Source organism: Osmerus eperlanus, unplaced genomic scaffold (assembly GCF_963692335.1).
Source record: "Osmerus eperlanus unplaced genomic scaffold, fOsmEpe2.1 SCAFFOLD_677, whole genome shotgun sequence".
Classification (NCBI taxonomy): domain Eukaryota; kingdom Metazoa; phylum Chordata; class Actinopteri; order Osmeriformes; family Osmeridae; genus Osmerus; species Osmerus eperlanus.
Window position 1 is genome coordinate 134 of NW_026911289.1, and position 16,037 is coordinate 16,170.

A 16,037-nucleotide genomic window follows, 5' to 3' on the forward strand; every position below is an offset into this window, starting at 1 on the left:
TCTCTCTCTGTCTCTCTCTCTCTCTGTCTCTCTCTCTCTCTCTCTCTCTCTCTCTCTCTCTCTCTCTCTCTCTCTCTCTCTCTCTGTGTGCCTCTCTCTCTCTCTCTCTGTCTCTCTCTTTCTCTCTCTGTCTCTCTCTCTCTCTGTGTCTCTCTTTTTCTCTTCCTCACACACACACACACTCTCATGGTCTAAGAGTCAACCCATCATGCTGCTGTTGGCCTGTTCCTCCCCCCAGGCAGTGGCGGAGACCTTGACCTTAACTTTACATCCCAGTAATCAGGGCTAGGAGAGGCCATGGCGGCTCTCCGCGCTCCTGGGCCCCTGACACGTGAGCAGGAGGGGTGCACGGCAGGTGTGTTTATCTGAACCTGGCTGTGACAGAGAGGCCCAGCCCCCACACCTAGGTTTTCCCTCCACTCCACATTTCCTTTTACTGTGTTTGGTCAGAATTCCTACGTAGGGATCAATTCCTCTGAGCACAACAACACAAGTGCATCATTTGTAGAGGCCAGAATTTGCTCCTAGCGGTAAAGTGTGACTTTTAATAATGGTGCTTTTGGATAGAACAGCAGTTTTTAGGACCTATGGCGTCATGGCAACAATCTGTTTTTCAGTGATTTAAAATGATCTGCCTTTCTGTCTGTCTGTATCTTTATGTCCATCTGTCTGCTTGTCTGTCTAACTATCTACCTGTCTGTCTAACTATCTACCCGTCTGTCTAACTATCTACCCGTCTGTCTAACTATCTACCTGTCTGTCTAACTATTTACCTGTCTGTCTGCCTGTCTAGATGTCCGGCCGTCCGGCCGTCCTCCAGGCAGCCCAGCCTTCACCTGCTGTGCTCCGGGGACATCAAGAGGAGGAGGAAGACTACCTTCCTGCCCAGCACCTCCTCAGGTACCTGTCTGTCTGCCCAGCACCTCCTCAGGTACCTGTCTGTCTGCCCAGCACCTGCTCAGGTACCTGTCTGTCTGCCCAGCACCTCCTCAGGTACCAGTCTGTCTGTCCAGCACCTCCTCAGGTACCTGTCTGTCTGCCCAGCACCTCCTCAGGTACCCGTCTGTCTGCCCAGCACCTCCTCAGGTACCTGTCTGTCTGTCCAGCACCTCCTCAGGTACCCGTCTGTCTGCCCAGCACCTCCTCAGGTACCTGTCTGTCTGTCCAGCACCTCCTCAGGTACCTGTCTGTCTGTCCAGCACCTCCTCAGGTACCTGTCTGTCTGTCCAGCACCTCCTCAGGTACCTGTCTGTCTGCTCAGCACCTCCTCAGGTACCTGTCTGTCTGCCCAGCACCTCCTCAGGTACCTGTCTGTCTGCCCAGCACCTCCTCAGGTACCTGTCTGTCTGGCCAGCACCTCCTCAGGTACCCGTCTGTCTGTCCAGCACCTCCTCAGGTACCTTTCTGTCTGCCCAGCACCTCCTCAGGTACCTGTCTGTCTGTCCAGCACCTCCTCAGGTACCTGTCTGTCTGTCCAGCACCTCCTCTGGTACCTGTCTGTCTGCCCAGCACCTCCTCAGGTACCTAACTGTCTGCCCAGCACCTCCTCAGGTACCTGTCTGTCTGCCCAGCACCTCCTCAGGTACCTGTCTGTCTGTCCAGCACCTCCTCAGGTACCTGTCTGTCTGTCCAGCACCTCCTCTGGTACCTGTCTGTCTGTCCAGCACCTCCTCAGGTACCTGTCTGTCTGCCCAGCACCTTCTCAGGTACCTGTCTGTCTGTCCTGACAGCACAGGGTCTGTCCCCCTCTCCCTTCACCTGATACCTGACACCTTCACCTGTGTCTCTGGAACTTTACACACTGCTACCAAATTGTCTCACCATTTAGTTTTCGTCCTAACTGGTCCTTAGATTAGATGTGTTTTGTAGGATCCTTGATTGCAGCACACTGCATGATAACTATGAATAATAGTGCCCAAAAATTTAAAAATAAATTTGTGCGTGTGGTTCTGGGTAGGCTCCCAGCAGTGGTGTTGTCAGAGCGGGGCTGTAAGCCGAGCCTCCACCAGCCCTGCAGCCCAGGGACCAGGAGATAAGAGCTGGGGAGCGGGCACCAGGCTGGGGAGCGGGCACCAGGCTGGGGAGCGGGAACCAGGCTGGGGAGCGGGCACCAGGCTGGGGAGCGGGCACCAGGCTGGGGAGCGGGCACCAGGCTGGGGAGCGGGCACCAGGCTGGGGAGCGGGCACCAGGCTGGGGAGAGTGCACCAGGATGGAGGTTGGATCCTCACGTTTGGGCTGGCTGAGCTGCCTGTTTTCATTAGACTGATGGCTTGGGGCTCTGCTTCTTTGCCGGATTGAAATCTGAATTGGTTCGTCCACCTCTCCGCCCGCGTCCCCTCTCCTGCAGACGCTGTTTGTCATTTAAATAACAAATGCCGGAGCTTCCCTGATTTAGTGAGGGGCACTGGCCTCTGATGTATATTAATATTGCTGCACAGTGCACTGTACCGGGCTCCATCATTCATTTGGATAAAAGAGGAGGAATTTAAAACCAGCCAGTGCTTTACTGGGATACAGATTGCATCCATTTATTGCACTGAGTGATGGTACGGCCAGAGACTCTGTCCTTCACCTCACCAGCGCTCAGAGCCACTTCCCATAAAACTAAAACAAGATTCACCCCTGCCCCCTGGAGAGCCCCCCTGTCCCCCCAGGAGAGGGGGCCCAGGAGCAGGGGCAGTCCTGTCCCCCCAGGAGAGGGGGCCCAGGAGCAGGGGCAGTCCTGTCCCCCCAGGAGAGGGGGCCTAGGAGGGTTGGGGCTCTCCTACCCTCCAGTAGGGGGCCCAGGAGAGGGGGCCCAATAGAGGGGGCCCTCCTACCCTCCAGGAGGGGGCAGGGTGCTCTCAGCATCCCAGGAGAGAGACAGACGTCAGATCTAGACAGGTCTAGACAGTCAGGGATCCAACACAATACGCCAAGTAGTAAGAGAAACATCTCATTAGAACCATAATTCTGGTTTTATTTGACTTGGACTCATTGAGTCAGTTTTTATTTGGAGATCCTTTTAAATGTATTGATTATTAACAATTAATTGAAAGACAATTTGCTAATTATTATATAAGAAATATATATATATATATAATATATAAGAAAACAGAAATTTCACTAGTATATATTATTCTTCAAGTATTATTTCCAGACGTTTTCAAGGAACTGCTGCTTCTCTGGTGCATGTATGGAGCAGCGTTTCCCTGTGTCTGGTGCCCCGTGTCCAGAGTGATTTATCATGCAGCCCGTGTCATCCAATGTCAGTTTCTGCAGCTGCAACTGCTCTGTATAAATCTTTACCTTGCTCCGTGCTACACCCCGCTTCTTCTAGGCAACGTCACACTGGCCAGACACATTCATTCTAGGGGATTTTACCTTTTATTTTCGGAGATTCTTTAGTTTTTTCTGTCTAATCGCAAAAGTTTTCGTTCACATTTCATTTCAACATGTTAAACAAATAAATAATGTTACATGTTAATATCTACGCTGATATTCATGATATCTGGGTAAAAAAAAAGTATTCTTATGGAAAACACCGATTAGAATTTGATTCAAGTTCATTTATTAGTATTGTTCGCCCTGGGTGGGCCAGGATTCCATCGTATAGCAGCCAAGTTAGCTTCTCTGCTGTTGCCCGCAGCGTGAGTGAGTTCGCCTCAGGAAGAGTGTGTGTTAGTGGCTGATTTGGTACTCTGTAATCAGGAGTGAAAATGGTGTGGATCAGGAGGTGTCTCCCTGGAGTCTGGGGGGAATTGCCCAGGCGGTACCCAGCTGTTTCTCTGTTTTCCAGCTTCACCCTTTTAGCACTTACCAGCTCAGTGTTGAAGCTGGCTGTGAAACAACTTATCAAGCCAGGTACCTGTTTGGATTAGATGACCACCCCACTTCTCAGGCTCAAATTGGCCGTTCTCTGCTTCTCTCACCACCATCAATCCAACGACAGAAAACGACAACCACTCTTCACAGGAAATAGAACAGAGCGTCAGTGCTCGTCCAGGTCTGGTCCTCCGTGTTTCGTTTTTTTTTTTTTTTTTTCTTATTCTTCTTGTGTGAGTGCAATAAGTACATTCAAATGTATTTGTATTGTGCACAGGTCACAGATTAATTATGTATTCCTGCTCTCTGCATGTCTGACACATTTCTGGGTTTTTTTCTCGGTTTAAAAGAGATTTGAGAACATGGCGTGGCTGAACCGGTGTGTGAAGATCCTGATGGATTTTAATCCCCTCTTGTCTCACAAGCAGACTAATTAATTATTGCCGTTTCCCCCCTCCCCCGCTGTCTTGAACAATGCCCTTCATCTTCATCTGTAATAAGGGATGAAGGCTGATAATAAGCTGTAATTTGTTCTTGTATACCCTGCACTTTGTACCAGAAGTTGCGGTATGTTGGTTAGCACTTCTACCCATTGTTTGATTTTGAACCTTTATGGATGTCATGATACCTTAAGATGTGAGTATTTAAAATACCCTCCAACAGGGCCGTAGGGTTCATTATACGTGTCCCACACACTTTTTGAAAATGGCAAATCTGTCCCCCCCCTTTTGGGTGCTGGCTGGGTGGGTCCTGGCTGGGTGGCTGGGTGCTGGGTGGCTGGATGCTGGCTGGGTCCTGGCTGGGTGGAGCGTGAGCGGGGCTGGTGTGTGACAGATCACCTGCGTCGGAGGCCCTGCGTGTTCCTAGCCTCCGCTGCGTCCGTCCTCCTCTCATTAATGCCCGGCCTGGCTCCAGCACCGTGTGGCAGCACAAGACAAATAACGGCACCACTCAGCCATCACTTCTGCTGACAGAAATGCAGCCCGCTGCACTATTCTGCCCTCTCTCGCTCCCCTCCGCTCCCCTCTGGCGTCCTTCAAAACCCCCTCTTCCACCTCCTCCACCCAGCTCACCTGCCCCTGGCTGTACTGGTGGTGCTGGTGGTGCTGGTTGAGGTGGGCTGAACACACACATGATTCCAGGGGCTGGATAGCACTGTTTAGTGGATTATCTTATCTGGCATAAGGTTTATAGGGTTTGAGATTGGATCTGAAAAAAGAGCATTGACGAATGTCCGCATCGGATTATGTTTTATATCAACTGTGATAATGACCTCTGTAATTGATCCTTGAATCCACCGACGGGCCTGATCAGGCGCGCCTCACTGATCACCACCGTCCTAACAGGGCTAGCCTTCCAAACCTCCCACAACTGGTTGGATTTGAAAGTCCCCTTTGGTCGCGTGAAATAGATGGATTCTGCTCGTATGGTGAAAAAACACAAAGGCTAATCATTAAAGAGCTATTCAGTCCTGCTCATTTAACTGTGGGAATCAGCAGGGCCATTACTGTCAATGTGTAATTAGCTGATTAATAAACAGGGGAGAGGCTGGCTCCAGGAAATGCTGTAATGATTGTTTTTAGAGAACATCACATGAGAGGGTATTAATATGGAAAGAAGGTTGCTCAATACGAGCACACGGGAATCTCACACTGACTCCAAACCTTTTCCTCAGATCCACTTCATTGTCCTCTTAGGACATATTGAGTGACATAAGATGCTCTTGCTGTATCTGGGACAAGCGCGCTGCAGTTTGACATCCATTTTAGATGATGTTTTATATTTGCTATTTTGTATGTGTTTTATATTTAAAAAATAGATATATTATATGATTGAATTACTAATCCTTGTGATTGGTCATTTTAGTTTTCCATGTGGATTATCTACTATGTTCTTAACCATCAGTAGAACCCCTAGAATGTAGGTCAGTAGCCTTCGCTGTGTTTCAACCATGAGAGCTGAGTGTTTGGGTCGAACAGTTAGTCATCATTCCCTCCAGAAATATTAATCAGTTATCTTGCCCGCTGGATCAGTTTGAGGGAGAAGTCATCTGGAAAGAGGCACAAGCAGATAGAATGGAAAAGAGCAAAAGCACATGCCAGTGAAGGCTGTAATGCGTAATCCTTTGAGACAGCCCAGAGCCACAATGTCACTTCTAGTTCCTGTGTCCTCCGCTTCGGGTCTGCCTCTCAAAATGTCTGTGTGACCGCCACTAACTTTAGGAGAGACCAACAGAGATTGATTTATTAACGGAAAGAAGGTGAAAGGAGAACAGATATTAGAGGGAGACATTGTATTTTCTGTTACCCTTTCTCTGTAGATTGGTTCCCTCAGAGACAAAGTTTGAAAGGTGAAAAACCATCATGTGAAACGTTATAGTTTAATTAAAAAATTCACAAATTATCTTGTTCTCCAGCTGAATTTCGAACACTCTTAGCTTACTTTCGAACTAACTAGATTCAACTTTTCTGGTTCCCTCCAGTATGCATACCCTTCCTGAAAGATGTCCTGAGAGAAGAGATGCCAGCCTCCACCCCGGCCTCCACCCCGGCCTCCACCCCTATGGTCATGGCGGCTGCTGCAGTAAGGGGGCCAGGGGCCTCCACCCTTCATCAGCTGGGCTCCTCCAGGCCTTGACAGCAGCAGGAGGTGAAGGGAGCCTTCCCAGCCTGGCTGGTGGACGGAGGCCCTATTGGGACAAATTAAGACACATGGCTTAAACTCCTCCTGCTGAGTGGGATTTTTGAGAAGGAAAAATATTAAATATATCAAGAATACCTGGGTTACTCTCAGAATCAGCGTTGTGCTGCTACGTCAAGTCTTTCCAGCAAGAATTTAAAGGATGAGAAATGTTAATGCAATCAAGCCTGGCTAATCACTCCCATAGTCAGCCGTCCTCTTGAGAATGGAAGTCAGCGTGGAAGGCCTCGTGGTCGTAGACTCCTGCCTCCTCTCCTGGCAGCTCCAGCTCCATCTCCAGGCCTCCTGCCCCCACCAAGGACCAACAATTATGACCTTGTTGAGAAGCCCCGCTTTGTCAGCAGGGACACCGAAATCACGGTCGGGGGTTGGAGTGGCTGGGAGGGCTCTTCCGCCATTAGCCTGCGAGAGTTTAGCCAACAAGTTAGCGTAGAACTGCCTAGCAAGCTTACAGATGTTAGAGCATCGGAAAGTTTCGCTACCTCATGGTGCTGCAAGGTTCACAGAGGCAACCACCAATGGAACGTGCGCTCAAAGAACAGGCGTCCTATTAGCATGGATTTGAAAAGCTACACTTGCTACAAAGGCCGTCATTAGCACATGACAGAGGGGCAGCGCTTGTGGTCCTTGGAGGTTCCCCTCTGTTCTCCTCAACTCACCTTCTATATTTAAATCTCCCTCAACACATTCATGTTCAAGGCCAGCTGCGAATCTGTTTTTAACACCGGGGGTGGATTGTTTTCACTGCCGGGAGAGCAATGAGAAGAAGCAGGGGTTTAGAGAGGGAGAGACTGTGGAGGAGGAGGAGGGGGGGAGGAGAGGAGGGGTGGAGGGGACAGGAGGAGGGGGGGGAGGAGAGGAGGGGTGGATGGGGGGGGAGGAGAGGAGGGGTGGAGGGGACAGGGGGAGGAGAGGGGGGGGGAGAGGAGGGGTGGAGGGGACAGGAGGAGGGGGGGGAGGAGAGGAGGGGTGGAGGGGACAGGGAGAGGGGGGGAGAGGAGGGGTGGAGGGGACAGGAGGAGGAGGGGGGGAGGAGAGGAGGGGGGGGGGGGACCGGAGGATGAGGGGGGGGAGGAGAGGAGGGGTGGAGGGGACAGGAGAAGAGGGGGGGGGGAGAGGAGGGGGGGGGGACCGGAGGATGAGGGGGGGGAGGAGAGGAGGGGTGGAGGGGACAGGAGAAGAGGGTGGGAGGAGAGGAGGGATGGAGGGGACAGGAGGAAGGGGGGAGGAGAGGAGGGATGGAGGGGACAGGAGGAGGAGGGGGGGGAGGAGAGGAGGGGTGGACGGGACAGGAGGAGGGGGGACAGGAGAGGAGGGGTGGAGGGGACAGGAGGAGGGGGGGAGGAGAGGAGGGGGGGGAGAGGAGGGATGGAGGGGAGAGGAGGAGGGGGGGGAGAGGAGGGGTTGAGGGGACAGGAGGAGGGGGGGGAGAAGGGAGGAGAGGCTAATTTACAATCATCTTGCCCATGTCTAACGTGGCAAAGAGACCTTGTGACTGTTGTGAGGAGACCACTGTAACCCTGCCTGGCCAGGCATCACCTGGAGCAGAGGGCACAGGGCGCAGCCAGGACCCCAGTCCCTGCCTGGCCAGGCATCACCTGGAGCAGAGGGCACAGGGTGCAGCCAGGACCCCAGTCCCTGCCTGGCCAGGCATCACCTGGAGCAGAGGGCACAGGGCGCAGCCAGGACCCCAGTCCCTGCCTGGCCAGGCATCACCTGGAGCAGAGGGCACAGGGTGCAGCCAGGACCCCAGTCCCTGCCTGGCCAGGCATCACCTGGAGCAGAGGGCACAGGGCGCAGCCAGGACCAGTGGACACCACACCTTCTGTGTAGATTTAAGGCACTGGATGCATTATAGCTGCTTGAATGTTGATAAAGATTTTTTTACACACCATTTAAAAAAAATATATATATGTATTTTTTTACACATCAGATGTGTCCAGTAAGTAACTATATCTGTTCCCTGATCCTTCAGAATCTATATTCAATAAGAAACATGAGACGTGCACATATCGATCACCTGAAATTGCCACAGATTTATAAATTAGCGTGAGTTATAGTTCTCCAATCATTCTTTTGGAGAAGCCTTTATGTGATCATGTCGTGGTGGCCTGACATTTATAAATGCTGTGTGTGCACACTCATCTAAATGGATGCTTCTCCCAAGACATCCTGCCACAGGAATCAGTCACCGCCAGCCCCTCCCAGAGTCTGGCTGTCAGGGCCTGAAGGGGGGGGGCTCTCCAGCTGTCGTCCCTGAAGCGAGGCTCTGGTAGGGGGCCTCACATACACCCCGCGTAGTTTCTCCTCCTAAAGTAGCCGGCTGTTGTTAATGCAGCTAAGCGGCTAGCGTGCCTCGCAGTGCATCTGCAGCGCTGGCTAGCTAGCCGCAGTATCCGTGCATCTCGTTACGAAGGATGCATGTGTGTCGCTGTCTCCTGTGTGTGTGTGTGTGTGTGTGTGTGTCATGGTGCCAGAGAATCGACTGACAGGAAGGAACGTTCAGATCAAGTTTCCTTGACGCCTCACTCACCTGCTTCCATGGTAATTAGCGGTCGCCATGGAGACGTCCTTATCCAGGGCGTACGCTCAAAAAATGAATTTCCAATGGCCAGGAAGTGGGGGGGGGGGAAATGGTTTTGGTGCGCCTCTAGTCAATCGCCCTGTTACAGTTAAGGAATCCGGCGGGCTGGTACCTCTCATATTTCATCCAGAGTAAAGATTACCTGTCAGACCCATGGGAGATGTATTGATCTGTTTTCCTTTTTCCGGCAGCAATCACCTGACAAAGGCACCTAGGAGGCGAGTGAATGAGTGATGCCTTGGCCGTATGCTTCTGTAGGGGGCTCCCGCTGTCCACTGATGGGGGGGTGGGGAGAGGGAGAAGGGGCGGGGGGGAGGAGATAATGTAGTCATAAACTCTGTGTGAACCTGCTGTGTGAATAGGCAGAGCAGGCTCCTCTGCAGGGTCAGGGGTCACGGGAGAGCTCATTTTTTGGGGACCATCTCGTTGTTGTTGTGAAGGATGGGCTCCATGCATTCTGCCTGCTGCTGCACAGCGCACATTATTGTCCCTGCTGACAAATGCATTCGTTTTGGGGGCGGCATCGGTCGGCTTCTGTGATTGGTCGCCGTGAGTTGATCAGTTTGATTTGCTTTGTCGTGATCTTGAAGAGGATGTGATCTGTAACAGACTAGATCAGGAAGTGTCATCTTGACTTGTGTTCCAAGCCGTGTCTGGCTGTGTCTTTCTCGGGCTCCTGACGGATCAGTCAGCACTACCAAGGATCAATACATCTCCCGTTATTAGGCCCATATTTCTAGGCATCATGAGGTGATTTATATACATCAGTCTTCCAACGTGTTGATGTGAACCATGAAACCTTTAACTCAACCCTTACTATGATTATATTGCACTTCATTCAGTAACTTTATCAGTTTGTCGATAATGTAGATGACAATAAGTACATTGCAATTATCGAAATGATGTATAACTATTGTATGTTGATTACATGTAGTGTTGTAGATACAGTACGTACAAATCACTAAACTATCTCGTATCTGTGAGGTCATTTTCAGGGTTTTAAGATGTCACTTGTCTTCGGAGGCAGCTACCCCATACAACACGTAGCACAAATAGCATCTTATCTTAGCTGTTATATTTCTGTTTAATAGCTGTAGAAGCATGCCTAATTGCATTGCTAATGATCTAAAGAGGATTACTCTCCTTTAAACGGCCTGCATGGTGTCTAGATGCTACATCTGCATTACAATGGGCTCCATTCAATCAAACCCTCTTTGCAGTTGTTGTGCAGTAAATTGTCGCAGTCAGACAAGACCACAGCTTTTTATAAGGTACTCCAAAAAGTGTTCCACACTTATTTTAAGTAAAAAAAAATATATAGAGAGATATATACATATATATAAACATTATGTTTACATAATACACATAATGTGTATTAAACATGGAGTAGTTGTAGCACAAGCACTGCAATGTTGGCTTTGCTTGAGTCCCATGTATATTTATGCACCTTTGTCGAACCTCATGTTAACTTTTGTAATGTTGGACATGTGCTGTTCACTCCCACACACGTGCTCGTCTTTGCTGTGCATCTCAAGTATTTGGATCCCAAAGGTTGTAACTGAGTTTTGTTTAATAAATGCGCACAAATAAACCTAAGTTGTTTCATAAGTTCTTTGTAAAACAGTGTGGTTTGAATGCCTGCTGTGTGACTGTGGTCCAACTGGATGTTAGTAGATGTCAGCTGTGGTTATTCAAGCCCAGGTGCTTCTTTATAAGTGTTGGTTACTAAGCAATAAGGCCTTAGTAAGTTAGTAAGTCTTAATAACACAAATGAATGTTAATAAGCATCTTATGAGGGCCTTATTACCCATTAACGAATGTTTATTACAAGCACCAGAATCTAAACTCCCACACCCTTGTTTCGTGGCAGCAGGGGAGCCTCAGTCCGAACTGAAGACCCCCAGCGGAGCTGTGGACATTATCAACAGATCCCCTGCTGTTAATCTAGCTTCTGGGTGTGTGAAGGACTGTGCTGTTACTCTTCCAGGTGTCGAGAGCTGGAGCAATCCCCTCACCAGTGGTCCACAGTTACCAATCACATCATCAGCTGTCTGGAGACCCCAGCCACCTCCTCTCCCCCAGATTGATGGAGAAATGGAGGAAAAATCAATGGTTTCCTCTCGTCAGAAAGAGCCAGCTCTGTCATGTTTAGGAGTTTGATGTTCGGCGGCGCAGCTCGCAGTCCCTCGCTGCCACTGTCTCGGGGACGGAAATCACTGGTAGAACATTCTGGAGAGTCTTTAAGTGGATTCGGTGAAATCTCTCCAACGGCCCATTATCTGTCCTCTGTTATACTTTCTCCGCATATAATTATATAGGTATCACGAGCCACCATCTAAGGCCCCAGGGTGTGATGGTGTTCTGGAGGCGAGCGATTGGCTGCTTCAGAAGGGTGCTGAACTGTCATGGCAGCTTGCTTTGAGGTGACCCTTTAACTAACAGCATCCCTCCCTACAGCACCTGCCTATCAGTCGGTCCTTATCACCACACTGCGTGTTGAACCCTGGAGGAGAAGGGCTGTTCACCAGAGGGAGTGTGTGTGAAATGAACCTTCACCTTACGCCTTATTCGCTAAGACATCAGCAATAATTGAAATTCAACAGCTACGGCGCAGCGCACATAAACATGACCACGATATTCACTTGTATGCAGAGATAGCATTTGAATGGATGTGTTCTTTGTGCATCCTGCTGGCTGGCGGTTTGTGTGACTCTCTCTGTTCCTCTGAGGCAGAACTGAGTGGGAACCTTATTGTATTAATCCGGTGGCTGAGGGCTGTGACTGGTCCATCCGTCCCCTGCGTGGCGGGGGTAGAGGAGCACATCCTGGGGCATCTGTGCTCGTCCTCCCTGCCCCTCCTGCTTCCTCAGCGGCATCATTCCTTCTCATTTCTGCTGGCATTCTAATCATAGTGTTATGAGCTTCACAGGGTGAAGTACGCAGAAAGTTGTGTTTCTTGACAGCCAATAAAAACCTTATAATCTCGCCCATTTCAAGTGGCCCGTTTAAAAAAAGAAAACCTAACTAACGCTATCACTCAGGCCCAACCCCCCCCCTTCTCTTTTTCTTTAATGCCCCTTTTTTTATTTAATATATAGCCCATGAAAAATGAGAGACTCCCTCTTCGGCGTGTAGATATTTTGTTGCTGATGATGCGAGACGAATTTCCATCACAGCTTTGTTTCAAGAGGTTGAGCGGATAATCTTTTACCCCTGGAGGGAGGGAGGGAGGGAGGAAGGCACACCTATCAATCTCCTGGGCTTATGGCCGCCGCACGGTCGCTTCACCCAACCAGAACAGCGGTTCTCTGGCGCGCCAGCGAGCATGCTCAGGGTCAGGGGACGGCAGGGGGACGAGCCCACTCTGGACCCATCTGGGCCCCTCTGATGGACCTGGCCCCTGACGGGAGACCACCCGCCCCACCTCATCCTGCCCCAGCAGCCTCTCACTTCTGTTCCATTACTCCTGTCATTGTTATTATGTCATTTTTCTAACAAGCCGGTCACGTCTGAGGGAGCAGTAATGTTTTCCCGCTGACAGCTCCTGTGAAGCTGTGTTTGCGGGCGTGCGAGGCTTCAGCTGCTCTGGGCCTGGTGGCGGCGGGCGTGCAAGGCTTCAGCTGCTCTGGGCCTGGTGGCGGCGTGGGCGGGAGGAACGCGTGAGGGTTTCACCTCGCTGGCTCTGCTACGGTGTGTCTTGTAAAGCAGAATGTCCCGTTCGAATGGAGGCATCCTGCCCCGGTGGCCCCAAGAGAGAGTGGCCCCTGCTGCCCCCCAGAGAGAAGGGTCCCTGCAGGCCCCCAGAGAGAAGGGTCCCTGGTGGCCCCCAGAGAGAGTGGCCCCTGCAGGCCCCCAGAGAGAGGGGCCCCTGCAGGCTCCCAGAGAGAGGGCCCCAGGTGGCCCCCAGAGAGACGGGCCCCTGGTGGCCCTAGGGTGGGGTGGTCCCTGGCAGCACTGGAGCCTTCTTTAACCTCCTCTTCCACCCCCAGGTCTACCCTCCTCTGCAGCCATGCGCCCTGCTGCTCCCCCCCACCTGGGTCACTGACTGGGAGGCTGGCTGGCTGGCTGACTAGCTGGCTGGCTGGCTGGCTGGCTGACTAGCTGGCTGGCTGGCTGCCTGGCCCCGCGCTTTCTCCGTGGAAACTCTGCTCCTCTGATTGACAATAATGGGAAGTGGCAGAATCGATGGGAGACAAGAGAGGTGAGCGTGTGTGAGATTCTCCCCGAGCTCCCAGCCGCAGAGCAGGGCTCACCTGTCATCCCTGCACCTCCAGGATTAGGGCCTGTGACAGGGAGGAACCGCGCTGGAGAGAGATGCTGTACTTGTCATTGTCCCTGACAGGCAGGAAATGGAGCCTCTCCTGTTCTCCAGGCGAACACCCCGGAGCAGAGCTGGGGGGGGGGGGGGGGACAGACAGCTACAGTAGCAGTTCTGCTGGTGAGATGAAGACATTAGAACTAAACTCCAGGATGTGTCACACCCAGTACAAACACATTTCAGAATGAATTCAAACTCCCCCTCGCTCCAGAACTGTGTGCGTGCATGTGTGCGTGTGTTGGAAGCAGAGTGAGGTCAGGTGTTGTGACAGGGGGCACTCCATTCTCTAATTGATCGGCAAAAGATGCACATGAAGAAGACGTTAAAGGAAAATGAAGTCATAACGGTGAATTGAGACATTTATTAGGTCAGACGAAAGGCCCTCAGAAATGTTGAGATTGTTTATTGATTTTTGTGTTTTGGCTGGCTGCTCCTGCTGCTACTGCTGCCTGGGGGGCTGGGGGCTGGACCTGGGGGCTGGACCTGGGGGCTGGACCTGGGGGCTGGACCTGGAGTCTGGACCTGGGGGCTGGACCTGGGGGCTGGACCTGGGGGCTGGACCTGGGGGCTGGACCTGGAGTCTGGACCTGGGGGCTGGACCTGGGGGCTGGACCTGGGGGCTGGACCTGGGGGCTGGACCTGGAGTCTGGACCTGGGGGCTGGACCTGGGGGCTGGACCTGGAGTCTGGACCTGGGGGCTGGACCTGGGGGCTGGACCTGGGGGCTGGACCTGGGGGCTGGACCTGGGGGCTGGACCTGGGGGCTGGACCTGGAGTCTGGACCTGGGGGCTGGGGGGCTGGGGGTCAGACCTGGAGGCTGGGGGGCTGGGGGTCAGACCTGGAGGCTGAGGGGCTGGAGGCTGGGGGGCTGGACCTGGAGGCGGGGGGGCTGGGGGTCAGACCTGGAGGCTGGGGGGCTAGGGGCTAGACATGGAGGCTGTGGGGCTGGAGGCTGGGGGGCTGGACCTGGAGGCTGGACCTGGGGGCTGGACCTGGAGGCTGGGGGCTGGACCCGGAGGCTGGGGAGCCAGACCCGGAGGCTGGAGGCTGGATCCGGAGGCTGGGGGCTGGCAGGCTGAGAGGCTAGGGGACTGGGGGCCTGGGAGGCTGACAGGTATGGAGGCTAGGAGGCAAGGTGGCTGGGAGACTCCTGTTAAGCTGTTCAGCACAGTATCTTAGTTATTATTGGGTGCACAACTTCTTGGTTATTGTGGGTGGTTTCCAGTCATGTGTCCTCCTGATGGACATGTGTTTGTGAGGTGGGGAAGTCTCTCCTTCCTGTTCCTGACTGTCAGGCAGCGCTAGTGTTCCCTGAGGGGAACCACACTGAGATGTCTGACAGACTGCATTTTCAGACTCTGTTTGATACAAACACATTGTGTAGGGTGTGTGTGTGAGAGAGACAGAGAGTGTGTGTGTGAGAGAGAGACAGAGAGAGAGTGTGTGTGTGTGTGTGTCTCTCGGTGTCTGAGCCTCTATTCTGGTAAACAGTTCAATGCAAATTGTCAGACACAAATGTCCAAACAGTAAATTAAACTGTGAAATGAAAACAGTACGTGCGCAGGGCTGCATAGAATTGGTGTGAAATTGATTTCTGGCTCAGGCTGAATGGGAAGGGAAAACAAAACGTAAATCACACCACATCATGAATCCTATTTTTAACAACTCTCTAATCTTCCTTTTGGAATCACACTCACTGTGGGAGCATCTAGCCATGCACAGGGGGGGGGGGCTGTAAAACGTAGAGAATGATTTCACCCCTTAACCCCACCCTGAATGTTCCCACTGAGTGTGTGTGTGTGTGTGTGTGTGGAGAGGTGCTGGGTGAGTGTGGTGGTGGGGGGGGGGGTTATATGTGGTGGTGGTGGTGTGTGTGTGTGTGTGTGTGTGTGTGTGTGTGTGTGTGTGTGTGTGTGTGTGTGGGTGTGTGTGTGTGTGTGTGGAGAGAGGTTCTGGGCAGTGTTAGGCAGAGTTCACCATACTCCTGACATCAATCTGCCTGTTCTTTATTAGACAGGGCAGTGAGCTGTAACTGACTGCATTGTCCACAGATGGACTGGGCCCATGGCACACGAGACCTGGTCAGCCACCCTGACAATATAATCAATAACCACACTCTCATTACTGGGACCCTGCCTGGCCCTGCCTCTGACTCCCTGCCTCTGTCTCTCTCTCTCCATCTCTCTGCCTCTCTCTCTCCATCTCTCTGCCTCTCTCTCTCCATCTCTCTGCCTGTCTCTGTCTTTTTCTCTTGAAGAGTTTCATACTTCCATCATCTGTTGTTTTTCATTTTTTTGCTTGGCGCTTTTCTTCACCTTTCTCCAAGTATCTTTCATCTTGAGGGTAATAAAAGGAAGTTAAGGAGAGAAGCGACTGGGGACACTTGAGACGTGTGCGTTGGGACGACAGCGTAGCAGACAGTGATCCAGCTCCAGGCTCCAGGCCTGTACATGCTAATGCCCTCCACTTGCCTTCCTCATAAAGCCTAATAAAAGGTTATAAATCCCTCCAATTAGCTGTGTCCATCAGTCGCCTTAATTGGAGTGTCGTGACTCGCAGGGGGGTGACCTTGTGCGCTGGACATCTGAGATGGACGAGGCTGGGCAGATCTTGGTGGATGTGCAGATATC

At 51.9% G+C, this 16,037-nt stretch overlaps 1 long non-coding RNA gene across 1 annotated transcript; it reads left to right on the top strand.

The window, feature by feature from the left end:
- Positions 1–631: 631 nt before the first annotated feature.
- LOC134015849 (uncharacterized) lies at positions 632–6,592 on the top strand. The gene is made up of 2 exons (XR_009929282.1): positions 632–900; positions 6,288–6,592. It is a non-coding gene; the product is annotated as an uncharacterized LOC134015849 (long non-coding RNA).
- Positions 6,593–16,037: the final 9,445 nt, after the last annotated feature.